The sequence below is a fragment of the Protopterus annectens genome, chromosome 7.part0, assembly GCF_019279795.1.
Source record: "Protopterus annectens isolate FY-2018-M chromosome 7.part0, PAN1.0, whole genome shotgun sequence".
NCBI classification, from domain to species: Eukaryota; Metazoa; Chordata; order Ceratodontiformes; family Protopteridae; genus Protopterus; species Protopterus annectens.
The window spans coordinates 23,135,586-23,162,891 of NC_056739.1; positions in this window are offsets into that span (position 1 = coordinate 23,135,586).

The window sequence follows — 27,306 nt, forward strand, 5'->3', positions numbered from 1 at the left end:
GTATGCCTTCTATAAGGAAAGAACTTAGGAAAACGAAATCTGATCTTGCTGGTATTCCAGGTGGCATGACACATCTACTGCAGCCTTTAGACTTTTCTGTCAATAAGCCAATGAAGGATGCTATCCATCATAAATGGAATGAATGGTTAAGTGACAGTATTCAAACATATAGTGCTGGTGTCCGTATGCATCAACCAACTCTCTCAGATCTTGCGGAATGGGTACTTGTGTCTTGGCATGATTTAGATGCATGTATAATTCAACAAGGTTTCCTCAAATGTTCTATTTCAAATAATCTTGATGGCAGTGAGGATGGCATTTTGTGAGAAGATGAAGAAGTGTTAGATGAAAAGGATGATGGCGATATTTATTATGATGGCACCAATAATAGCATTGACTTGACAGCACTAGATGAGCATCTCACTAGTGACAGTGATGACTGTTCTCTCAGTTAGGTACCTTAACTGTTGCACACTTTTGATTGTTATTAGGTGCTATTAAAAATAAGTGGTAAAGCTGACCCACTATCTGTATCTCACTAAGAGCTCACTATGTTTTGTTATTTCAAAATAATCATCAATGAAGCACACTTGTATTGTTTTTCTGGTTCTCCATTGCTCTGTGTATTAACCAGAGAATGTTGATAATTTCATCTCAGGTGCCACTACCACTTCTTAAAACCAGAGATTTATACCTAGCAGTTCTTGCTCTATATACTTACCTACTACTGGCTGTGTACTCTAACTTGCATTACCTGTGGCTGTGCTGTGAAACTAATGAAGTTGTCTGATAATTTAAACACCGTTTAACATTTGTCTCTTTGGCAGCGGAATATAAAAATATCCTTTTTCCTGTCCACTGACTCGTCTTTATTGTGTTCTTCAAATTTAATGTCAAACTATGAGTAACAATTTACCACAATCGTACAGTTATTATAAGGTATACAAATTATTGCAAAATTTTACAAAAAATGTATCTTCAAAACTAATTTCCATTTTTAAAGAAATTTGTGGGCTTACATCTAACATGTGTCTTATACATGCGTGCGTATTATACTCGAGATTTTACGGTATTACGTGAGCACCTCATATATCAGTACTTTCCTCCTGCTTGGTTATCATACCGACTCAGTATGTATACAGGTAGCTATTCTGGTATTAACACAATGAGAATGGCACTTAATAACGCATGTAGTTTGAATCATAGGGCTTTTCAGGACTGCACATTACTGTTCCCTCTGCATGTTGGATTGGTATCCAAATATTAACAGTTCAAATCTTCGATTCTTAAGCTCATTATTCATCTTACAGTCTCTTGTTCTTCCTTTTCAAGAAATACTCTGAGGTGATGACTGCCCCTGAAGCACCCTTACAGAACAGAAGCCTGTTGTAATTTCATATGCAGTTCAGCCTTGAATTGCTTTTTTAAATCCTGGTAGATTGCTTCATAATTGAGTCTAAAGATGCAGCAATTACAATCCATTCATCCTTACTGTTACCTGTCTTTTTTTGTGGGCAGCTAGTATCTAATAACTTGCATAGTTGCATTGGCTTAACAAGCACTGAGATCTCCTCAGTACATTTTAGCAACTGTTATTGCCTTGGATGTGTTATTTGTACTTGATTGTGACATCCTAAATCTCGTTCATACCCATATCCTTTTGTTAATTATCAGTTCTTCTGGGTGCTGTGCACTTTCGTAGAAGTACTCTCTTAATTAGCAGTGCTATCTCAGCCATATTTCTTATTCTGAAAATCCACTTAAAAATTGCCTCTGTGGAGATAAAAGGAAGGGAATGTATGAAACCCCTTCCCGTGTCTCATCTTTCATGAGTTCCCATATTGTCGATACTTCTAACTGTTCTTTTTCTTTCATGCCATGCTGGAAATATGGGCATATTTTCAAGCCTCATTGTTAATCTGTGTGTCTGAGATTTTAGTTCTGTTCTTTAGGGTATGTATCAGTGTGTCTGAGATTTTAGTTCTGTTCCTTAGGGTCTGTAAGATGATAGCTTCAGACCTTTTCATCTAGCAGAGACTGTGAGTAATTAAAATAATATAAACAAATGCATAAGTCCAGGGATGAAACCAATCTATTTGTCAACAACAAATTAATAAACATGTTGAAGATTTATGCTATGCTTGATAAGCCTGAATAAGCCCAATCTGTTTTTAAAACACAGAAACAACAGAAATTTACATAAAATGGCCTGCAGTAGCTCTAATTTAATCTGAATAGACCTGCCACAGGAGTCTGAAGTTGTCCAGATATGAGTGAACCTTATAACCATGACACCTTGGCCTGAAACTTAATTGAACTGTTATGTTGTTGTCATTGCTGCATCACTCAGTTACCACAGCTTTAGAGGAGACAAACCTGAGAATCAAACATGGCTGTTGTGCTCATGAGTATATGATATTTGTGGGTTACCATTCACAGAGTATTGCCATGACTTGCTGTTTGCTGAAATACTGATTTAATACTTTTCAACTGATATTTAGCATGAATAAACACTTGCCATCCAAAATTACTGACCTTAAAGGTGGACTAAATGGATTATTTCATATTCACTCATTAGCAATGACCAAACTAGCACTAACTTTGTGATGTTATTGCAGTTTGGTGTAGTAAAAGTACTAGTGTATAAAGCAGAAATACTGACAAATTACTCGAATGATCATCTATCCCATTAGGCCTTAAAGTACTCTCAACATTATTTCATTATTGATAATGTCCCATTAATCAAACAGATCAAGCGACTGGAACTATGTGTTTGTTAGTGACCAGTACCCTGTTAGTGGTGGCGTCTATGAAACCTGCTAGAACTGGATTGATGTTTATCAGATTAAGAGACTCTGCTGGCCTTGATCAATAGGCTGTTTGTGTTGGACTTTGAAGACTAGATAGTTACTCTGGGATCTGTCTGCATTAGTCTAGAATGTAAAAGATGGGCACTAGCCACATAAATGTGCAGTCGAGGAAAGTTGTTCACAGACATTAAGTTGATGAAAGAAGTGGTGAATCTTAGGAACGCCATCTCAACTGAATAAATTATAATATTCAGAATGCTCCTAAAGCAGATATAGTACCTTGTATAACATATTCAAAATGAAATGAATATTAAAAAAAAAGAATATAGACTTTATCAGAAGCTAAGAAATTAAGAAACTCAACAATTCTAAGCTTCTTTTGGACTGAAAGAAATTACATAGACAGGTAAGAGTAAAAGGCCTTTTTTCCTTTTTTACCATGTTGAAAACAGAAGTGAACCACTTTTCTACACAGAAGCTGTAGCTGAACCCTTCAGGGGGTACACTTTTCCAGTTTAATGTTGGGTACACTAGACTGTAGCATGACTTGTTCTCATGTTTTCTACTGCAGTCATCTGAATACACTTGCATTACATTTCAAAACATTCCTGGTGTCTTTAGTTTGAAAAACATCTTCATATTCTGTAGTCCTGGAGTCCTACCTGTGCTGAATGCTATGCTTGATTTTTATAACAGGACACAATGCCTGAATCGTACATTTGTCTTCTTACTCGCGATGTTGGTTTCAATTCAGAATGTACTGGATACAGCAAAAGCTGTTTTAATGGACAGCTACAACTAAAGACAATGTTTACTCATCATAGAATGTCTATAAAAGCAAAAAGCACATCTTATCCATTTCTACCTTAGTGTGTTAATTAACTTCCTTAAGGGAAACCATGCTGAGCTTGCATGAAACATTGTTATACTTCCACTATGAATTTGTTGTTTTTGGCCATTGCTTGTTATTACCTGTCATATTTACATGTTTAGCTAACATAAAATAGACACGAGGGGTATTTGCAATCCTGCCTTTTACACTCACTTGAATCATAACTATTGTATGCATTGCCTTAAGAATTATGGGCTTGAGTTGTGTGCCAAAGCTAACCCATTGTCTCAATTGCATAAGCAGCACAAGATACTTGACACGTCTGGATGACAGGAGAGCTAAAGAACATTCTGTCCTTCACAAAACGGCTCATATAATTAAACACTGCAGCTGAAACAAAAGTGCTATGAAAATATGCTTAAAAAAATGGCAAAAATGTTTAGAAGTAAGTACTTGGCTAACTGTTCATTTGGGCCATTTTAAGCCTAGCCAGTTTCCCTTGGTGAGACTCAAACCCTTTAAGCTTTATGACAACCCCCAGAAGTGGATAAATAATCTCCCAAAATTCTTAAATAAAGCAATAATTCAGAATACTGGTATTCTAAATGTAAAACAAAACAAGGTAATGCAAAATGTCTAGGACAAATCTCATTATGGGAAGACTGAGTGCAGTGTAGGGAAAGGAGCAGTGAGACAGGCTATTAGCAGGGGCTTATGTACCCCACACTTGGACTATAGACATGTGCTGTTGGCCAGTGCTATATCAGTAGCCTTCAGAAATATAGAGGTACATTGGCTTCCACTAGTTAAATGGTAGGTGTGTTACTGGAAACTGTTGCTACTGGATATATATTCCCTGCATTGCTGTTAGTCATAATATTAATAAGTTCAAGTAAACATCAGACCCCCAAATGTACAACTTCAAGCTTTCCCATTTTTGTTTTAGAACCAGAACAAACCTACAGAATAAAGTTTTTTGTCCCAGGTGACCATGAGCGCTGGAATGGACTTCTGGTTCAGTACATTGTTATAAAGTCTTAACAGCAGGAACAAGGAGCTGCTCGGCAGATGGTACTCGACACAGTGCCTTCCTAAAAGGATTGCTATTGAATGATAAAAGGAAGGCAGCCAAATAAACTTCAGTGCACATAAGATTGCTGCTGCCCTTGCACCAGAAACAGTCCTGCTTCTACTTATGGTGGCTGACCCTTAAAAGCATTTATACTCTAAGAAGTGGTCAAGAAATTGGGCTACCCATTGTATCACTATGACTGCGTCTGTTTCAAATGTTATTGTTTTCATGCTCCCAGCTGGGGCTACACATTGTATCACTATGACTGAGTGTGTTTCAGATGTTATTGTTTGCATGCTCCCAGCTGGGGCTACACATTGTATCACTATGACTGTGTGTGTTTCAGATGTTATTGTTTTCATGCTCCCAGCTGGGGCTACACATTGTATCACTATGACTGTGTGGGTTTCAGATGTTATTGTTTTCATGCTCCCAGCTGGGGCTGCACATTATATCACTATGACTGTGTGTGTTTCAGATGTTATTGTTTTCATGCTCCCAGATGGGGCTACACATTGTATCACTATGACTGTGTGTGTTTCAGATGTTATTGTTTTCATGCTCCCAGCTGCAGTATTTCATCTAATGAGGTAAAGCCTTTCTTATGAGTCTCAGATTCTCTGTATTGCTTAAAGTTAATATACTTTGTGAGTTTGATTACTTATGTGCTTTTTTAACATTATTTAAGTACTGCATAACCACTTTATAAATGTAATTACTTTTATATGGTTTCTATACTGGCAGATCTTTTTTAAAATATTTGTTTTCCCCTATGGAGCATAACATCAGGTGCCACTGGTATGCCACCTCAATCTCAGAGAGGGAAAAATCACTCTTGCCCCCCCCCCCCAAAGAACCCAAGTTAAAATCATTCCATTGTCTTAGAGGATATAGAGGTGTCCCAGTGCACTGGAGTGTCATACTTAGTCTTATGGATTTTTGTTTATATGGCCTACACTTTCCACCATCCTAACACCTGACATGCAGTGACCCCTTTCCCTCATCCCAACATCAGACATGCAATGACATAAAGTTATTATAACTGAGATTGTCTGCCAGCACATACCTCAGTATTCTGGAAATATGGGATACGTACCCGATATCCCTACCAGGGCTGTCATCCTGCTTATGCCACATCCCCTTCCAACCCCTGGGATAGGTGAGCAAAATACTACTGCCTTTCACTTAGGGATGACAGGGAGGAAAGGAAAGGCTTGGTAGTTGAACTCAGGTCACCTGAGTCATAGTCAGGGCTCCCTCTTTGCCATGATGTCGGCCAGCTGATTAGTCTTAAGTATTTATTGTGCATCCTGTCCTCTTTTCTTGCTGAGTGGCCTAGCTTACATCCACTACAGCATCCTGAATTTGTGTCTCCACTCTTCCAACATGCAAACCAATAACTATTTTTTTTTATTTTGTTTTACATTTATTGACTGGGATAGTATAACTGGGCATGAGAAGCCATTTTCAGCAGAGGCCTGGGGAGAAAAGCTCCATATGACAATACATTTATAATAGGCATAATTATACTGTTGGAGTATATACACACATACATAGATGGACAACCTTTTGAGTTTGGTTATGGTGTATGCACTTTATAGACACGGACAGTCAGAGTAAAAGGACAGTAGGTACATATATGAGATGTAATGCACACAGTATGTCTGGTAACTATTTGTTGTACAGATTTATAGATTTGTATGCGCTCCTTTCCAGGTGCACACAGTTGGGAGTGTGTTGAAGTAGCTTATGATTTTAGGTGTGAGAGTCTGAGTCAGGTTTAACTTGGGGAAAGGCAGTGGCAGATCCAAGTTTCTCATAGATGATGATTGAGATGTAGTTTAAAGGTTTGTGGTTCATTAATTTGCTTGAGGAGAGGGTTTATCTGGTTCCAGAGTTTGGATACATAGCCTGAAGAGTGAGTGTCCTGCTGTGTATTGAGATTTGCTTATGGTGGGAAGAAATGTATCTACAGATCTTAAATTTCCACTTGGTTATAGGGCTAGATTAGAGATTTGATGGCTGAGCATTTATTTGGGTCATGTGTCAGGTTATGTATAATTAAGAGCTGAGATTGATGAATGTTGGGTAGTCCAATCTAATTTAATGTTTTGAGAGCTCAACTGTAGTGGGTACTGAAGGAAACAATTGTGAAAAATGTTGGGTTTTATTATATCACTGCTCTAGTTTTGTTGTCCAAAGTACTCTTAGGTTGGTTAGAATCTGACAGTCATATAGTAAGGTGGGTATTAGATAATTTCTTGTGACTGTTTCCCTGACTTTAATTGTGAGATAAGGTTTTGCTCTCTACAGAAGGCTTAGCTTTTGGTGTGTCTTTTTGACTACATGGTTCAGATCTTGTAAATTCTTTAGGGTTGGGGCAGAACAAATTATAGCTGAATCTTCTGTTGCTTGTATTAGCACAGCATGCTAGGAAGTAGTTTGAAGGTTGAATGGTTCAAGTGCAGATCCTTAGGATGCAGCCACTTTGGCAAGAAACAGGAATACTGAGTACAGTTGGACAACTTGGTGCCTGTCTAAGTAGCTTTTAAATCAGGAGAGAAAGGGAGAGACACCAAAAGATGAAAGTTTTTGCAGTAATAGTTGGTGTGAAACTGTATTGAAAGCTTCAGTTAGGTCAAGAAACAGTGATGAGACAAAACTGTCAGAGTTTCTGTTAGTGTTTGTAAATTGTAATAAGGCTGCGGTAGTGCTATGGTTGGGTTGAAAGCCATATTGTGTAGGGGAAAGAAGGTTGCTGGCAGTCAGATAGTTCAGTAGCTGGATTTGTATACATTTTTCAAGCACTTTGGATAAGAGAGAGTGTATTGCAATAGGGCTAAAGCTGGCATAAGCACTGGAAATAAAACTTTTATGGAGTGGCACTATATAGACCTTTTTTCCAGATTGTGGGGACATGACATTCACTGATCTATTGATTAAAAGAGTTAAGGGATAAGCAAAAGCATCTGTGGTTATTTTTAGATATTCTGATAGTAGAGTGCTGTCCTTAGTCTTATTCCTAGTCTAATGCTGTCCTTAGTCTTATTCCTAGTCTAGTACTGTCCTTAGTCTTAATCTTAATCTAGTGCTGCCCTTAGCCTTATTCCCAGTCTAGTATTGTCCTTAGCCTTACTCCCAGTCTAGTACTGTCCTTAGTCTTAATCCTAGTCTAGTGCTGTCCTTAGTCTTATTCCTAGTCTAATGCTGTCCTTAGTCTTATTCCTAGCCTAGTACTGCCCTTAGTCTTAATTCTAGTCTAGTGCTGTCCTTAGTCTTATTCCTAGTCTAGTGCTGTCCTTAGTCTTATTCCTAGTCTAATGCTGTCCTTAGTCTTATTCCTAGTCTAGTACTGTCCTTAGTCTTAATCTTAATCTAGTGCTGCCCTTAGCCTTATTCCCAGTCTAGTATTGTCCTTAGCCTTACTCCCAGTCTAGTACTGTCCTTAGTCTTAATCCTAGTCTAGTACTGTCCTTAGTCTTAATCCTAATCTAGTGCTGCCCTTAGCCTTATTCCGAGTCTAATGCTGTCCTTAGTCTTATTCCCAGTCTAGTATTGCCCTTAGCCTTAATCCCAGTCTAGTACTGTCCTTAGTCTTAATCCTAGTCTAGTACTGTCCTTAGTCTTAATCCTAATCTAGTGCTGCCCTTAGCCTTATTCCTAGTCTAGTACTTCCCTTAGCCTTAATCCCAGTCTAGTACTGTCCTTAGTCTTATTCCTAGTCTAGTGCTGCCCTTAGTCGTATTCCTAATGCACCTGAAATATTGGAGATTTTCTTGTTGTGACAATCTGAAGCTTTTTCCTTGTCTCATTAATTCTCTAGCATTATGGGATAGCTAAGGAACAGGGTTTAGTTTTTTGTTTTGTTTTGTTTTTTTTCTTCATTTAGTATGGTGACAAATGTTATATTGAACTGTAGTAAAGCTTCATGAAGTGGTAGTGCTTTAGGGTTGACCAGCTGTATAACCTGAGGGTAGAAGTAATTTCTTTCTTTACAAAACTTAGTTGCACACAAATTTATACTGGTGTTCTTTGGGGGAGTGTGTAGGTATTTTATTGGTATACATAGAGGAATGATCACTTAGAGTCTGATAAGGTGCCTGTGGTGGATATAAAACAGGGTTGGGATGATTATATCCAATCTAATTGATGTTTTTTAGTGGGATTATTATATCTAATCTGGGTATTGATCAGTTGTTTAAATCCAAAGATATTAATGGTTACTGTTGTGTTGTCATCTAGAAGTAGGATTTCATGGGGTATATTACTGGATTCCAGGACAGAATGTTCTGAAGCACTGGGATGATATTTCCAGAGAGGTATATACAATAGAAATGCACAAACATTTATAGGAGTTCAGATTCAGAAAGTAAAGTAGAAGTTATGCTTTATTAAATTGGGGATAACTATGGTGAGATGTTTAGATAGCTAGGGTATAAAATGGCCACTCCACCTGCCGTTTTACTGGTGTGGTTAGCTTTTCCAGTGCTATAGCCTGGTGACAGAAGTTCATTGTCTTTGGTAATGGATTTTTACCAGGTCTCAGCTGCTACAAGAATGTCTGGGGCACACTGCTGTGTGTATGTATGTATATATATATATATATATATATATATATATATATATATATATATATATATATGTATATATATATATATATATATATATATATATATATATATATATATATATATTATTTATTTATTTATATTTTTATTTTACATTTGTTGACCGGGATAGCCCGACTGGATACATGTCCATTTTCAGTGGAGGCCCGGGGAGAAAAGCTCCAGTAATACAGACAATAATATACATGATAATGTAGAACTTGGTATACAAAGTATACTAGATAACACACACATTACAAGACTAATAAGATAGGGGGCCAGATTCAGGAAGCCTCCGTGTAAGAGTTATAACTCTTACACGGAGGCTGCAGTGAAACTGTGTGATGTCAGCATGTCATGCATATGCATGAGGTGCATGAGGCATGCTGAATCACACTAGTAACTCTTACACGGTCCGTGTAAGAGAGTAGAAGCGTGTCAGTAGGCTAAGCCCTGCAAGCGGACACGCCCCCGGAAGACTAGAATGGCTGAAAGTAAACAGCCACGAGAGAGGCCATGGAAATGTGCATAAACACACTACACAACACATGCCCCGATAGACCATCACTGTATAAAGTGAAGAGATGTAATAAAATTAAATTAAAACCTTTTTTTTTTTTTAAAACCCGTAAATGTTTGCTACTGTGTGCGCGTGTGGGTGTGCTACTAAGCGCAATCACAGTTAGCAATCAGTGGAAAAGGATATAAGAACTAAATATGCAAAGTAAGCCAAGAAGTAATAGCTTAGCGGTAGAGTTGCCGCCTAAGAGTAGGCAGGCAGGGTTCGAGCCCCACAACAACCTTTTTTTTTGTAAATAAGCACTAAAAGCACCCTGACAGTATTGTACACATGTAAATGTATTCCCTTTTGTAAAATGGAATGAAACAGAGCATATATTCTGAAGTAACACAATAACAAAAATAGTCAGAAATGTACTGATAGCTAAGCTGCTGTGAGACGGAGTGCCCGTAGCTGAGTAGTGTTTAAAAGCTGCAAACTGCGTGCCTGTTGCTAGGCATCGGTTTAACAGAGTGAAACTGTTTGCAACTAGCTGTACTTAGCTGAACATGTGTGTCACTAGCCAATTAAGGTTTATCCCAGCGCACACCGTTTGCGCGCTCCCACAAGCTAACTGCCAGTGCGCATGCGTTAGCTCAGCAAACAGCGCAGACCTGGTTTTAAGTGCTTAAAAGTGCTTTTGGCATGTTTGATTGACAGGTCTCAACTCATTTCTGTCAGGAAAATCAAAAATCAGTTGCCAGATTCGAACCCAGGATACCATGCACTAGAGTCAAGGTACTAAACCACTAAGCCATGACAGCAATACCTAGAAATGCAGAAATAGCATATATATGGGATAAAATCCAGAATGGAGCATGATAAAGCATTTTCAGTGAAGTAGATACAATTCCAAAAGGCCAATCAGAGAAATGTGCGGGAAAATCGGCATATATAAGCCCCATAGGCGGGAATACACAGCAGAAACGATTGTAGATCAGAGCTGCAGTCAGAATGAGTGGAGTAGGTGAGGGCCGTTGCTTTCGAGCACAGCGTTGGGGCGTTGAGGAGTCCAGATACATGGTCTGGCTCCTTGTCCATCATCACGAGGCCCAACTCATGCAGGGCCAGGTCTCATGGGGAGCATATAGGGCAGAGGCATGGGACCAGTTGGCTCGTGATCTGACCAGTGCTACTGGCATTCCACGCACTGGTGAGCAGGTCCGTCACCACCATGCGGACTTGAAACAACGCAAGCAAGACCAGTTGTCGAATGGATCCAGGAGGCCGGGATATGCCCAACGCCCCACTACTGAGTAAGTTACATTTTACTTATGTATGTAAGGATTTCAACTAGCTGATACCATGGAGATGTGTAGTCCAATATTACTTCTTTTGTATTACAGCTGCAGGTGTCCGCTCTATGAATCGCGAGATGCATGCCCGTAGGCTGGTGCGGATCGCCACCGTGCAGGTTAGTAACCCCACCCAGTACTTGTAAATAAATATTATACTGTAGCATGTATCAGAACACTGCAGTGTATTGATTAAAAGTAATATAATGTGCAAGCAAGATTTGAAAGTCTGCAGGTATGGCTGCAACAAGTTCATCAGTATGCAAGTGTAACTGGAAATATAATTGATAGAATTAAACAGTGCTGTAATACAGATGTCCCACCATTAATTAAATATAGTGTAACCTGCAGTAGTCTCAAGAGTACAGCTTCAGAATCTGAGGTAGTCACATGTGAGATATATCCCCTGTTGAAATGCTGAATCATGACAGAAGTGAGGCTGTTGGAAAGTGTTTGAATCACCACTAGTCTAACATGTGAACAAAGCCTAGAAGTAGCAACCTGAACTGTGAATTTGCAGGAAGTGTGAGACTGACAGAAAGGGTCATGTATGAATAAATAAAGTAGTAATAACCCGGAATATATTAGCCCCAGTGTGTTTCTACAGAACTAAATGCATGTGGGAAGTACAACTTAATATACCAAACTGATTTCAGTGTGTCAGAATCTGGAATGTCTAGCCAAATGCTGTATATGGTGATCACAGTAAACAATTTGCAGATAGAATGAATGATTATCTGACAGACTAAACAGCCATAGTTGTCCCCTGTCCTGTCATCAAAGTGTAGCAGGATGATGTATCTGATCAAATTCAAAATAAGTAGGATAGTGATGTATTTGTAACAGGTGTAGCTTGACAGTCAAATAAAATTTATTTTGAAACATCAGCCTCAACTTAATTGTGTACCTATTATAAATGTAAATCAATGTGTAACATATGAATGTGTCATCACTTTCTATCTCCGCCCAACCCTATAATTCCATATAACAACACCCACTAAATAATGGTATGTGAACATTTCATTAATCATGGACATTTGTCCGTTTCAAAAATATATGCATGTCTGTTCGTGCATGTGCCCTGTTCATACCTGCAAATCTGATGGCCTGTTGCCATTAATCAACCCTGCATGTTGTTTGACTGTGTATTTCTGTTCAAATAATGCATGTGATATTGATATGCCCTTGTTCAATGGTGTTAATATCTGGGTGTTTGTTTGATGGGAATACCAATGCATGCTGTTACAACTAATCTGAATGGAATACAATGCCACTAACCCAAACTAACATAACTACTCACAAACCTAGAACGCTTGGGAAGGCAGGTCCCAGCGGACCCACCTCTCCCACCTCAGCTGGTGACTGCACCTGGCACTAGTGCCCAGGCGGACCCCTCCAGTGGCCCTGTGCCACCTTCGGGTGGAAGCGCTGCAGGGGATGGGGCCCGTCCCCCTCTGCAAGTGTGGCCGGAGGGTTTCGTCCACTCACCCTCCGCGGTGTCCGGTCTGTGGTGTGAAGGGAGATCCAAGACACTGTTCTTGGGCCCCTCGCCAGCTCGAGGCTCGTGTGGCACAGCTAATGGCCCGGCCGTTGCCCGCCTACACAGCCCCAGCACAGCCCGTCCTGGGCTGTGAAGGAACAGTGGCAACTGCCTATGGGTGGGGATATCAGTTCCACTGTTGCCATCTGTGGGCTCATGCATCTTGGAAATCCCAACCTCCGTCCCGTCAATTGTGTAACCCCCACGTGTGTCATACACCGCCCCTGTATCGTCTTGTCTGTCTTGTCTGTTAACCTACCCAACCTACCTCCCCAGCTATACCGACTTCCTTCACCTGACATACCACTCTCACCTGAAAAAAAAAAAAAAAGGGCACTCTGTACCCACAAAAAATTACGCCCCATACATAGCTGTCCATGTCGCACACATGTCTGCTTGACATTGAAACAGTTAATTACAATTGGCTCTACAACAACTATTAATGTTGTCCTGACACCTCTCTCAGGGGTGAAAGGTTTCTAATGTCTCACCAAAATACATGGAAATGCACAGCTGTTGCTGCCAAAGACATGGGCATCTATGGGCCTTACCTACATCCCTCCTGCAAATCCCACGCTTGTTTCCCTACTGTCTTACCCTCTTTGTGACCCCTTTTCACCACTTTCCTGTCACCCCTTTTTCTTTTCTTTCAAAGAAATTAGCGCGGGTGTCTTGTGTTAGCGGAGCTCACCGCCAGTGCGCATGCGTGAGCTCAGCATAAGCAGCGCAGACCTGGTTTAAAGTGCTTAAAAGTGCCTTTATGGCACTTTGATTGACAGGTGCTGTACTCAGTTTGAAAGTTTGCTAAGAAAAATAAATTCCCACTGTCAGTCTCGAACCCAGGACCTTGGTAACATTAGTCTGTATGACCTACCACTAAGCCATGCCTGCTTTACAAGAACACACTGCTAAAATAAATATAACATGTAATAGTAGGAATCAGTATAAAGGCAATATAGGAGATGTACTATCTAAAGCATGTCAGGTAGAGTTTTAATGGCCAAATTACTGGATTCCCATACTAGTTCAGTGTGAACAGAAACAGCCCTGCTACCTGTTAGCTTGTACATAATAATGTAAGGTAATGTACATATGTGAAGGTATGTATATCTACACATACATATATATAAATATATATTAATACATATGAAATATAGTTGTAGGTCTCAGTAGCCATACACACTCACTACAGGAAACAGTGAAGATATATGCAGCAACCAGAATCTGCAACACAGCCTGGCTCCTGTGAGACCTACTAAGCCCTTTAACTGCTTAAAGGTGCCTCCAGCACTTTGATTGATAGGCCCTATACTCAACTCAAAAGCAGAATATGAGCATACTAGTAGGCCCTACCACAAGACCATTGTAACACTAGTCTGTATGACCTACCACTAAGCCATGACTCTCATACAGGAATATAGTGCTAAATAAGTGGAACACGTAATAGTAGGAATGAAGATAAAGGCAATATAGTATGTCTACTACCCAAAGCATGTCATGCAGACTTTTATAGTCCCAATTACTGGGTTCCCATACTAGTGTAGTGTTAACAGAAACAGCCCTGCTAATTGTTAGCTTGTACCCAATAATGTCAACTAATGTACATATATGAAAGTATGTATATGTACACAGATATATATATATATATATTTATATAGCAATACATATGACATATAGTTGTAGGTGTCAGTATGCATACACACTCACTATAGGGAACAGGCAAGATAAATGCAGCAACCTGAATCTACAACACAGCATGAAGCATGGTAGATGTACTAACCTTCACACTCACAAAACACTGTCAACAGCATACCAGCATGGTCCACGCCCTACAATCTGAAAGGGCAACGCCTATCTCACATACCCTTTTATAGCAGTGTCCTGAAATCACAGTGAGACATGCAATCAGTACACACCCAGCTGCATGCAATTAGCAAATGCTGCCTTACAATTGGTGCAGAGGCCATCACATGGACCTATGCAGATACCTACAAAAGCAATGAGTACCCACACTACACTCATGCAATACATTCATTGCACAAAACCGACAGAGAAAGAGAGAGAGAGACAGAGAGAGAACAAAACAGAAATAAAGACAGCCAGCAGCAAACCAGCAGCAGCAGCAGCAGCAGCAGCAGCAGCAAACTTCAAGCAGCACCAGTGACACACCAACAGCTGCCACAAACACAGGTAATGCAAAGTAGCAGGTTAATCCTGTGTATACTGTGACACCTCAAATGTATCATAGTTCACTATCTATAGGTATGTCCATGAGATAGGTTGTGTGTACATAGTCATGAAATATAAACATATGTAATATTGTTGTACATGTGGGCCATAACTAACACTTCCATAGCTTAGAACACAAGGCCAGTTGTGCATATGATGCAGTAGTTCCCAGGGTCAGTAGAGGTTCCTCCTCATTGGTGTGGGACCACTGTGTATGTATGGCACTGTTCAGGTACATATCCTGTAGTATGGCCAGGGATTAATATCAGTCTGTCATGTGGTGCTATGTCCTCCAGGGGTGAATGTAGCACACATCCAGGGATACCATTTCGTAACAGTGATGATATGTGTTCTGCAATGATGAGGGTGGCTCTCACCTGGACATGTGAGAGGATAGGGAGGTTACAGTCATCTGGGATAACTAATAACACGTGTGTAGGACAATGGGGGGTACCTGCACCTAAACTGTCTGCAACAATGTTGGCAATATCTGTGCATTTGGTGAATGTGAAGCATCTTAACACTGCAGACAACAGATGCCTTCCGTCATGTGAATCTGCCCTGTGCTGCAGTAGCCTCCTACTATTGTTATACAATATGCCTGTATCTGTAGTCCACTGGACAGGATTAATAAGTGGTGTGCAGTTGTTCTGGGTTAGATAACTGTGTGCACAGTACATGCAGTATGTGGGATGTCTGTGGTAAGCATATGCAAAGGTGCTGGCGGTGTGTGTTGTGGCTTCCACTGGCCCAGTGGGCTGCATGGATAGCATCACTGTCATAACTACTGAATAACTGTGTAATAACATGCATACATAGCAAGGTAGTGTACTGTGCTTGTGGTGTTGTTCAGATATGTATATCAGGCTGAGTAATGTGTGTCCACATCACAGGGTTGGATGGCAGCACACATCCAGTATGTATGGATGAACACCCAGAATGTGTCAGGCGTGTCACCTGTGCAGAAGTATCTGGCCATTACCTGTGCATCCCCACAACACACACACATGCAACATATGGCAGATGTACTATAGCAGTACACACATGTTCATAGGTTCATACTAGGCTATCTGCCGAGGGCATTTACAAGCCTAGCCCATCGTTTTGTGGCTTACGCCACCCCTTTAGTATGGGGAACCATACCCATTATTTTGCTGTGCCTCTGTCGAGCAGTGACACGGAGGTAATCCCTGGGGTATATCTGCGATCTCCCATCCATTGGTCAAGATTTCTCTTGAACAAGGCCAGCGAGGTGCTCTGCCTCACATATACCGTGATTTTGTTCCACAGCATAGGGAGTCTTTGGGTGATGAATCTATCCCTCCAGCATGTCCTATTAATAGCCGTGTCGAGGTTTAAGTCTCCCACCCTTGTGGCTCTGATGGATCTAGGTTTTTAGGTGAAGGATATTCATCAAATCTGGGTTTGACATGGCCTTGTATGTTGGGCAAAGGTCACCTCTGAGCAAGCGGTAGCGACTGAATAGAACATACATGGACATGCTGGAGGGCAAATTCTAACTGAGAGGCTCCTTCACTCTGTAATGAGCTCAAACAGTTGAGAATGAACAGTTCATAGGTTCATACTAGGCTATTTGCCCTAGGGCATTGGTAAGCCTAGTAGAATGTGTTTGTCTTTGCCACCCAATCACAAGTTATGCTGCTATGCCCTTGTCCGACTTTAGTATACTTTGCCTCTGTCTAACAGCGACATAGAAGTGATACCTGGGGTACAACTATGATCTCCATCCACTCATCCAGATTCCTATGGAAGAGAGTCAATGAGGGACTCTGCCTAACCAGTAGTGTGAGCTCATTACAGAGTGAAGGGAGCCTCTCGGTTAGGAATATGCCCCTCCAGCATGTCCATGTATGTCAGTGCTGAGGTCCAGCTCTCCTGAGCATGTGGCTGTATGGGACTCTGATTGCCTGAGGTGCATCACGTTCATTACTGCTAGGTAGGACATGGCTGTATATGGCATGCACAGATTGCCTCTGAACAGGCAGTATGCCACTGAGTCCAGCTGGATTCACTTTACCTGGGCAGCATATGACATCTGTGTGAGCCATTGCATCCCCTTGATGATGTACTGTTGTCCTGTACCAGTTGCTGTAGGTGTCTGGTTAGGTACATCCCAAAAGGTGCATTGTATGCAATTATAGGCCTGATGATGGATGAGTACAGAGGCACAATGACCTCCCCTGCCATACATGTGAATCAGTCATGATTAGCTGGGCTATATAACATGTCTGTCAATCCACGTTGGCCATGTGGTAGACAAATGACAGACCGCTACCATGTTTCTTCCCCAGGTCCCCAACTCGTCTTCTGTACTCAATGGCCTAACACCTATGTTGTACTGTGCCACCAATGTGGAGGCGTGGGAATCTGCATTGAATACTGATACTCCCCTCCCTTGTTCAAGTGTTGTGGCCGACAAGAATGGTAACAGCTATAGCGTGGTAGTACTGGTGTGCTCCTGTGAAACCTGAAACAGGTTCATGTTACTGCACAGATATCGATGTCCAGAATGCTAGGTAGGGTTTTGGGTGCGTGCATCCTTGGGTCTAGGCGTCCAGTGTTGAGTAGCATCACTCTTACTTCCTCATCCTTTGTGATACAAATGGATGTGGGTTTGCCTTATGAGCCTTGCCTAATACAGGCACTATGGGTGTAACAGGAGGCTCCGCCAAATGTCAATAGGACTGTGGTGACAGGTGCAAGCTGTCCCTAGCAAAGCATACCACCCCAAGATGGCAGGCATTGGCACACCTGTGAATGACACCAGTATGTCAGTCAATTGTTGGAAGGGATCATCGTGCCTTGATATTGTGGCATTGTTCTAGGTGAGGGTAGGATGCTACTCAAGGTCAGGGTCAAACTGTCTCGGGCTACGTGCTCAGAGAGCTCTGTAATGTCTCATGTCATGTAGTCCAGGGAGGAATGTGTCAGGCCATTCACAGCAGCATGGACATTGACTGAGTCATACCTGTACCTGCCTTGGGGTTACCTGACTGTTTGTGTTATGTGGCAGTTCATAGTGCCTGACAGGCTGCACACCGTGACCCTCACCTCGTTAAGCCTGGTGAGCGTGATGTGAGTGTGCCTGATGATAGAGGCACCTAGTACAGGTGTATGAGGTGTGTTGTTAACTGTTAATGGCTGTGAGTGTTCAGCACATTGGCTTTGTGTGATATGTGTTGCACATGTTCGTTTATGTGGTAGTGGTTGCCTGGATGTCTGCTTAGGAGGTCTCTGCTGCATAGGCAGAGCTGTGGTCTGAGCCTACAAGTATGATCATGTGTGATCATGTGTTAGGTCCGCTGTTGTGGTAGGTCTACGTGAGACTGGAAGTGTAGTGAGTGATCCCCTTTGCCACGTGACTGGTTATGGCGGTATTGAGTAGACAGAGCCTAGCCTCCAGTCTGGTATATGGTTGCATCACTCACATGAGTTTGAATTTGTTGTTAGGAGGAGGGGTTGTCTGTGTACATGCATCTGTTCTAACATTGTCTCTGGAGTACCACACTCACCAGCTGGACTGAGGAGGGAACTGACAACTGACCTCTGGACATGCTAGAATACTATTGTGAACTCTGTAATCACTAATGATTGAAAACAAGGTCCAGTGGGGAGTGAGGGTGTACTGACATTACCTACAACTGCTGACTGATATAAAAGCGTCAGTGAGCAAATGCCAGGTAACCTAAGTGCAATGTGTCACAATGAAGTAAATGCAACAATGACAAGCAGTCACTTGCTGTCATGTGTAACATGGAAATGCGTACAGTAAGCAATGCAGATAACAGTAGTGAGTCACAGATGTGTTGCAAAGATGTGTACTATGTGGAAGTAGCATACCAGTGAAATAACAAGCTAACAGATAACAAGCATATAAACAAAGGTAGATGCAGGAGGCCTGGATGTAGTGTTTGCTACAACAAACAAGGTGTAGCAATGTCAGTAAGATACAGCTCAGATATGCAGGCACTATAAACCTGAAACCAGATGTCCCCAGCTATGAATGGCAGAGTACAGCCTATTGTCACACATGAGTGCAGACCACAAACCTCGTTAATGTTAAATAACTGGCCTGAAGGCCAACTGCCCATACCAGAAGTAATACACTTGTACACTGGGCCCACAATCAGCAGTTCCCAACTTCAATGGATGAAAGATATGTGTCCTGCCACCACAGTGCTTGCCACCAACCTCCCTAATGTAAAACAACTGGTCTGAAGGCCAAGTACTTAGTACAAATGACATAGAATGATAGCTACACTGTAATCAGGTTTTAACCAATCAGTAATAAGTAGAAGTTAACACTACCTGTATAGAATGTGTACCATGTATTGTTGAGATACTATGCTGATAACCTGTTTGTGTACCTTTCCAGATAGACATGGCACCTAAACGGAATCCTGCCTACTCTGCTGCAGAGGATGGCGTGATCCACCAGAGCCTGGTGCGTGACTATGCCATCCTGTTCTCACGCACCACCCAGAATCAGCAGGAGAGGTCTGCACTGTGGCAAAACCTTGTTAGCAGGATAAATGATGTTGGCATGCATGATAGGACATATGAGCAGGTGAGACATCACTGCAGTGATTTGATAAGAAATGTCTGCCAGCGTGCTGCAGATATCCGCAGGCAACAGGCTGCCACAGGTGGGGGGGTGGCCACACATCCCCCGCTCACCAGACAGGAGGGGCTACTGCTAAGTGTTGTGGATCCAGCCCCAGAACAACAGCAACCATCATGCATCCTGATGGAGGTTGGATCCACACAGCAGCAAGACAGCGGCGTGCAGGTAAGATGCCATATTCATTTATTGTTATTACTTTTACATTTGTTGACCCAGATAGTCTAGCTGGATATAAGTTCATTTTCAGTAGAGGCCTGTGGAGAAAAGCTCCACACATAACGTAATAAAGGCAGACAGACAAGTTGTCATTACAGACAGCCAACATAATAGAATTGTACACCAGCCTGTTAATTAAATCAACATACATGTAAGGAAGTCAAACAGTTTAGAGTCATACACAATGTACCGTTGGTTTCAAAGCAATCCTACCTAAAGCATAATGGTTATGCAATAAGGCAAAAGCCATATACATAATAGTTAGGGCTCAGAAGGGTAGAGAAGTAGAAGGAGTATGACAGATACAATGATATGGAAGAGGCAGGAGTCAAGAAGGAAGTGAGGAAAAGAAGGAAGACAGTCAAGAGGAGGTGGGAGGGATGGGAGAAGTAGGTCAGAGCATAGAAGGACATCAAGGTGAAAGAAACAGGGTAGAAGCTAGTTTCTATGCACAATGAGGGGTTAAAGGTGAAGAGAGGGTAGGGAGAGGGATGTTAGCCTGGACTCCAAGAAGAACAAAGCCAGTGGTTTTGGAAGTACAGTTTGAGTTGGCGTTTGAAGAGAGGTAAGGGTGAGATTAGAGTTAACTCCTGGTATGTACATATGACTGTTCTGTATGCTGTTACTTCATGCACGCATAAGGTGTGCATGTGGTATGTATCTGTCATCATGATATATATACAGACATGATGTGCAGCTGATGTGTATAAGGGAACTAGTGTACTACTGTACTGTATCATGTGCAAAATGAATGGCACACATGTGCCCACTGACATTACTCTCTTCACACTTCCAGGTCCCTCCCATGTAGCAATGAGGCAGGCCATACATGCTGGTGAGTCTTTTAAAATTATCTGTAAAACAATTTATAAAACTAGGAAGAGTAGTGTAACTCTGTAGTAGACATGCTGGTGACTGTGTTCACAATAACTGTAATTGACAGGTAGTAAATTGAGTAGTGTAACACGGTACTGATGTGTGTGTTTACTGTGGGGTGTGCATGTGTGCAAGTGTGCCTGTGCCCAAGTGTGCATGTGTGTTAGTGTCCATGAGTGCATGTGTCCATTTCTGAATGTGTGCATTAGTATTGAAGTGCATCTCTTTCAAATATGTATTGAGACTGTAATCTGTGTTCCATGTTTTCCTCCCGTAGGTTCTGGTGCTGCTCTGGTGACCTGCAGCAGGGAACCTGAATCTTGTGCCCCAGGTACTGATGATGATGAAATGTCTGTAATGGTGCAGGAAGGTGTGTCTGGGTCCGCCATTGGTCAGCCAATTGACAGTACACAGCTTTCAACCCGTCAATGCGCACAGTCATCCTGCCGTTACATCCTTTGTCACCATTGTCCCTAGGTGATGGACAGTCAGCAGTGGGCATAGATCAGGGTAATGTGGTACCTGTGGTACATGCATCCTCACAAGGCAGCCATGTGCAGAGGCCTCCAATGGTACCACGCAGACAGTCGCCCATGGGTTCTCGTGGGGGCATCCGTGGCCGTACTGCCTATGGCCGGCGTGCCCAAGGAGGTATGTCAACCTCCACTATGTTTAGAACTGTCATGCAGGCACAGGCACGTATGGAAAGGTACACCAGACAGGGTCTGAGGGAGCTGAGAGCATGTCGCATAGCCATGACAGGCGGCATGCATGATGTTGCGAATGCTATCCGTAACTTCACAGATGTCGTTGACAGGCGTTGTGGGGGCATAGAACAGCTGCTCCACAACCAGATGTCCATGGGCCAGGGCGATGGTGTGCGTTTGCGGCGTCGGCGTGGCGTATGCCAGCAAGAGCACCAGCTGGCAGTGGCGCGGACGACAACGGCCCACTCGGCGCCTCAAGTGCCAGCACCAGCCCCAGCAATGCTGGGTCTGTGCTGTCATCCAGGCGCCCCAGGAGACCACGTGTGCGTGGCTCTGGACAGTCCCAACAGGGAACTGTGTCCAGTCAACACACCCCTGCTTCCGATGACAGTACCCAGTCTGGGTTAGTACGGATCTGACCCGTAGCACCCTGCCAGGCACAGGTACCGTGTCCGTGCCCACAGACACTGATCTGGATGACCTGACAGGTGCAGTCTGTGGCTGTCCACAAAACCCTGTACATGGCAGCCATTATGTGGGACTGTGTGCGTGCTTACACACATGCAGAAACCTGGAAACCTAACACCTAGGGCAAACACATACACACACACACTGCACCAACAACGGTCCACCCTGTACTGCTGCCCCTCACAAACACACATACACACACATGTCAATTGGTGTTACCAGTGGCGGCTTGGGCATACCTAACCCACACCCTGTGCATATGATGACACTGTGCCACCTCCTGCATACTACAACATCGGTGCAGGTAAAGGTAAACACGTTGCTGATGCACAGGGTGACTACATAGATGTGTATAAGTAGTAACATGTTGGTAACTGTTGACTGTTGCAGTATAAATGTGTGTATATCCCAGCAGTCCTGCTGCAGTAACTGTATGAATGTCCTCAATTGTTATCTGCACCCATACTACTTAACAAAGTGTACCAGCTGCACACCATCACATGCTAACATTGACTATGGCAATGCGCATCTTGTGCTGTTATGTAGATTCAGCTACATGTATCTGTTCTGTCACACATGCATTTATACACACCCTGCTACCCACACACATGCACACACTCACCTGCCATTCCCATTATTTATCACCCTACATGAGTAGCTGTTGATACATGACAGGTACACATTTCAGAAGTGCACTATGTTGTTTACTACTGGCATCCCCTTCTCTACCTGTACTCACAGGGTTCAGGCAACCTCATCAGTTGGAAGATGTAATGTGCATCAGGTACTGTAGTACCCTGATTGCCACAGCAAACATGTTTCCCATACGGAAATGCACACACAGACACATCCCACATCCACACACTTGCCACATTCAGGCTTCAGAACACTATCTAGGTATATTGGTACATGTGCGTGTTACAGTAGCATGTAACACTATACTGAGTACTGGCAGTTAGTTGTCTGTTGTCATGTTGTCTGTATAGAATAAAAGAATTGTTTGATTATCCTACTCCGTTTTGTGGACATTACTTGAAGAAGTGTTACCTTACATGTGTTATCAGTACCACCACCTTCTGTTTTGTAGTTTTGTTTGTATAGGGTGCTATCAACATCACTGCTTGTTAAGGGTAATGACCACCCTGCAGTGCATAGCCCCATGTGGCAAAAGCCACATCCCACCCCATCATTGTGCACACACACTAACCCCACCAACAGTAAAACACATACTTTCCATTTGCAAGATTCAAACCCATACCTAACTGTGCAATGACAGTAGAAACAGACACATTAGCAGAGTGTGCTATTTGCAGTAGTTGGAGAAATCCTTACTAATGCTGTACTTAGAGGGTGCTGACATCATCTGTGTGTAGGAGGAGGGATGTGCACCCTGTAGTGTGTTCTCCCAGTTGGCAAAGGCAGTTAACCCTCCCAGCATAGTGCACACACATAAACCACACTCATACTAACACACATACATTCCCTTTGCAGGATTCAAACCCCTACCTAACTACGTTATGACACTGAAGAAAGGCGCATTAGCAGAGCGCTATGCAAATTATTTGAGGACTTTACTACAGGTGATATAGTTATACAGTCCTGACATCATCACTGTTTCAAAGGGGATCTGCATCCTGTACCATACTGTCACGGTTGCTAATAGGGACATTTCCACACACACACATCGATGTGTTGGTGGTTTGCATATGTGGGGATCCAGAACTCCAGTGTGATTAGTATATGGTTTGATTGCAACAATGAGGATATACTCCCAGTGGTGAGCAGTTTGTACTCATGTTTGTAAAGATCAGCTCTACTATATCTGCCCCTCTTGTGGGAAGGTTGGTTACCTGTTCCATAGCCAAAGAATGTCCGATCAATGGGAACCTTAGAGCTTGGGTATTGTGGCTTGTGTAATGTTCACAGTCTATGTTTGGGTAGCTGGCATCACCCAGTATGATGGTGTTTGCAGAGTAATCTAAACTCTCCTGTGTCAGCATGAAGGCTGTGTGGGAGACCTGAGTTTGAGAGGGTGCTGTAAGAGCTCCTCTGTGTCTCTTTCCATGTGGTCCAGGGAGGTGCGTCCCAACAGGTAGCTGACTGTGACCCTCCCTTGCTCTGTCTGGAGGCGGCACGTCTGTCAACAGCTCATGTCAAGCAAGTGCACACCCCTCATAAATGATGTGGAAACCTTCAAAGGCCCAAGGCCTGTTGAAAATATGGACCAGACTGCAGATACCTGTATAGAGTCATTCTGTGGACACATTCAGGAATGCATGGATCATGAAGCCACATATGAAAGCATGACCCAATTCTCCAAAGGCAGATGTCCTGGGCGCGGACACCAGCCATAAACACACTATACAATAGAAGGATGGCGCCACTACATGATACAACAACCTCCCAAAATGTGAAGGCACCACTGATGAGTATTGGATGACAACTACAGGCACCCATATGATTGTCTAAGGCCATCTTTGAGAGAGGATTCCACAAGCCACTGAGGATAATCACAAGGCTGCCTGTAGTTATGTTAGTAACCTGAGTGGTACTACCCAGATATGCTCAGAGGTAATACAATATGTCACACAAAATATAAAACACACAGACATTGCCATCATCCTAGTGGACAGGTTCAATGCTGCCTTCTCTCCCCACCACACCAAAGGGAACATATGTCTGCAGCACAGTGCTTCCCCTGACATCACAGATGCTCAGGTAAGAGATGCCCTTCCCAAAGCAATAAACACTGCATCAATGGGACCAGACAGTGTCCCAGGCTGTGTCCTACATGAACCACAAGAAGAGCTACACCCAGACATAACACCACTGTTCAATCCCAGCCTTAATACACGATATGTGGCCAGAGAGTGGCATACAGCAACAGTGGTCCCTCAACATGCAGGTGGTGCTGTCACGGATCCTGGACACTACTGCCCCATATGTCTGACTAGCTTTGTCTGCAAAGCTATGGCAAGGATCATCATGAACCTCACATATCTAGATATTGTGGACCTACAGACATGTCACCATACACAGTTTGGCTTTGTCAATGGCAAATCCTGCCTATCAAACCTGTTTGCTTTGTTTGAAACAGTCACCAAGGCCACTGTCAAGGGGTAGGAGGTCCACACAGCCTACCTGGACCTTGCATAAGCCTTGGATACAATACCCCACTTGTGCATTCTAGGGAAGCTCACCAGTGTACATAATAACCCCTATGTCACTATGGGTATTGCACAGTGGCTCAAGGGCAGAACACACATGGTAGAATTGCTGGAGCCATGTCAGCCTCCAACCTGGTACAAGTGGTGTCCCACAAGGCACAGCCCTAGGAGCTGTCATGTTCATTATATATTTGTCATAGGTACAGGCCATCATGGAAGTACTGTGGCTCAGCAAGTCGCAGGTGACTGCAGACCGAACACCATAATCAACTCAACAGCTAACACACGCATCCTCCAAATGGGACTCTTGCAAACACACGACTTGTGCCACAGCCATGGCCTCAATGTGAATGACAGAAAGAGTATAGTCATCCCCTTTGTCAAACACTAAGTGACCACAATGTACCACATATGTGTTAATCCAGTAAGTGCAGACCAAGGAATTATGGACCTTGGGGTGCATGGGTTGATAGCATTCTACCATTTGACAACAACATGGACAAAGTGGTTAGGTAAGCATGTTATATGGGCCACATCATCATGGGATCCACATGTAGGCCAGGGGAGGACATTGTGCCCTTTTACTCATCCCTCATCATGCCCATAATTGACTATGATGAACCTGTCGGCATGCACCTTACCAGACACCTGCAGCAACTGGGGCTACCACATATGTACCTCAACAAGGGGATCAAAGTGCTCAAACAGATGCCACATACTGACTGGTTAAAGTAGCAGCAGCTCTACTCAGTGACATACTGCCTCTTCATAGGCAATCTGTGCCTGACATAGAAGGCCAGGTCATACCCTCACGTAATGGCCATGCTGCATCTCAGAATATCCAGATCCCACCAGGATACACGCTGGAAATACTTGAACCTCAGGAGTGATATACATAGGACATGGTGGAGGGCACATTCACAACTCAGAGGCTCCCTTCATTCCTGATTATTATCCCAATAGAGGTTAGGCAGACTGACTCAGTGACTATCTCCAAAGCGATATTAATGACTGGATGTGACATTGTAGGGTTACCCTGGGTATCACTTATGTGTCACTGTGAGAAAGAGGCACAGTATACTAACCTTGGAAAAGGGCATAGCAAGACAGATTCACAATGCATGTTGAAAGGCACGCACATTCTGGCTAGGTGGATACATGCCCTGGGCAGATATCCTGTACGAACCTATGGACCTATGTCTCTTTTTCACCATTGGCCCTATGTGCTGTCAATCACCAATGTAATCTCAATACTCGGTAGCATGTGCAAAGGTCAGTTGTCAGTCACCTCTATGGTACAGTTGTGGAATATGTGTGTCATGTAGTAATGTCACAGCTGCCACATGTACACAGTCAACCCTATCCCTACCCATTGATGTACATCACATGTATGAGATGGAAACACATGGCCAAACTGTAACAACAACATACAAGTCAGTCAGATGCATGGACACATGACTCAGTCATTGTCCATGCCACCACAACTGATGTGGGATGTCGCTCACTGGGATACGTGATAGGGAACATGGAAGGGATCACTGAGCAAGTGACACAGGCTGGTAGACCCCTGACCTTGGTTGGCATCAGACCCTCACCAGGGATTCCGACAAATTAATGAATGCTAATGAATAAGTGTAGCTACAACACCCTAGCTGAATGGTTCTTAGCATGCAGTCACTGCATTGCTATGGAATACTGTCTTACCACTCCCACAACAGGTGAGAACATGCAGCTCCTGTACATTAACAACATGTAGACTTTATGCCCCAGACCAGGTGTGCATCCCTCACTACTAGGCTGATAGCATCTACATCTCACACTGTATATACACATCCCACATGCAGCATCTGCACAGAAGACCACGGTCATAATGTTACCCTGTGCAAATACCATGTATTCACATGTGGCAGGCATCACACATGGTAACTATTGAAAGTCACAGGTACATATGTGTATTTGGCACACACATACAGCATGTGTTCATTGCCATAACGGGTGTAATCAATGTCATGCATTATTGTGAGGGACAACCCACACACATGGGCATTCTGTGTGTGCACAACACACATGGCATGTCTGTAATCAAAAGCCATACATAATTGTGATATCGTTTAGAAAGGGGTATGTGCATCCTGTAGTGTGTTTTCACAGTTGCCAAAAGGGATATATCAATCATACACACTTACCCCCCTTCACACACACTTGCCACCTGCTGGATTCAAACCCCTACCTAGCTATGTTAAGACACTACAGACATGCGCATTAGCACAGCGCTATTTGCAT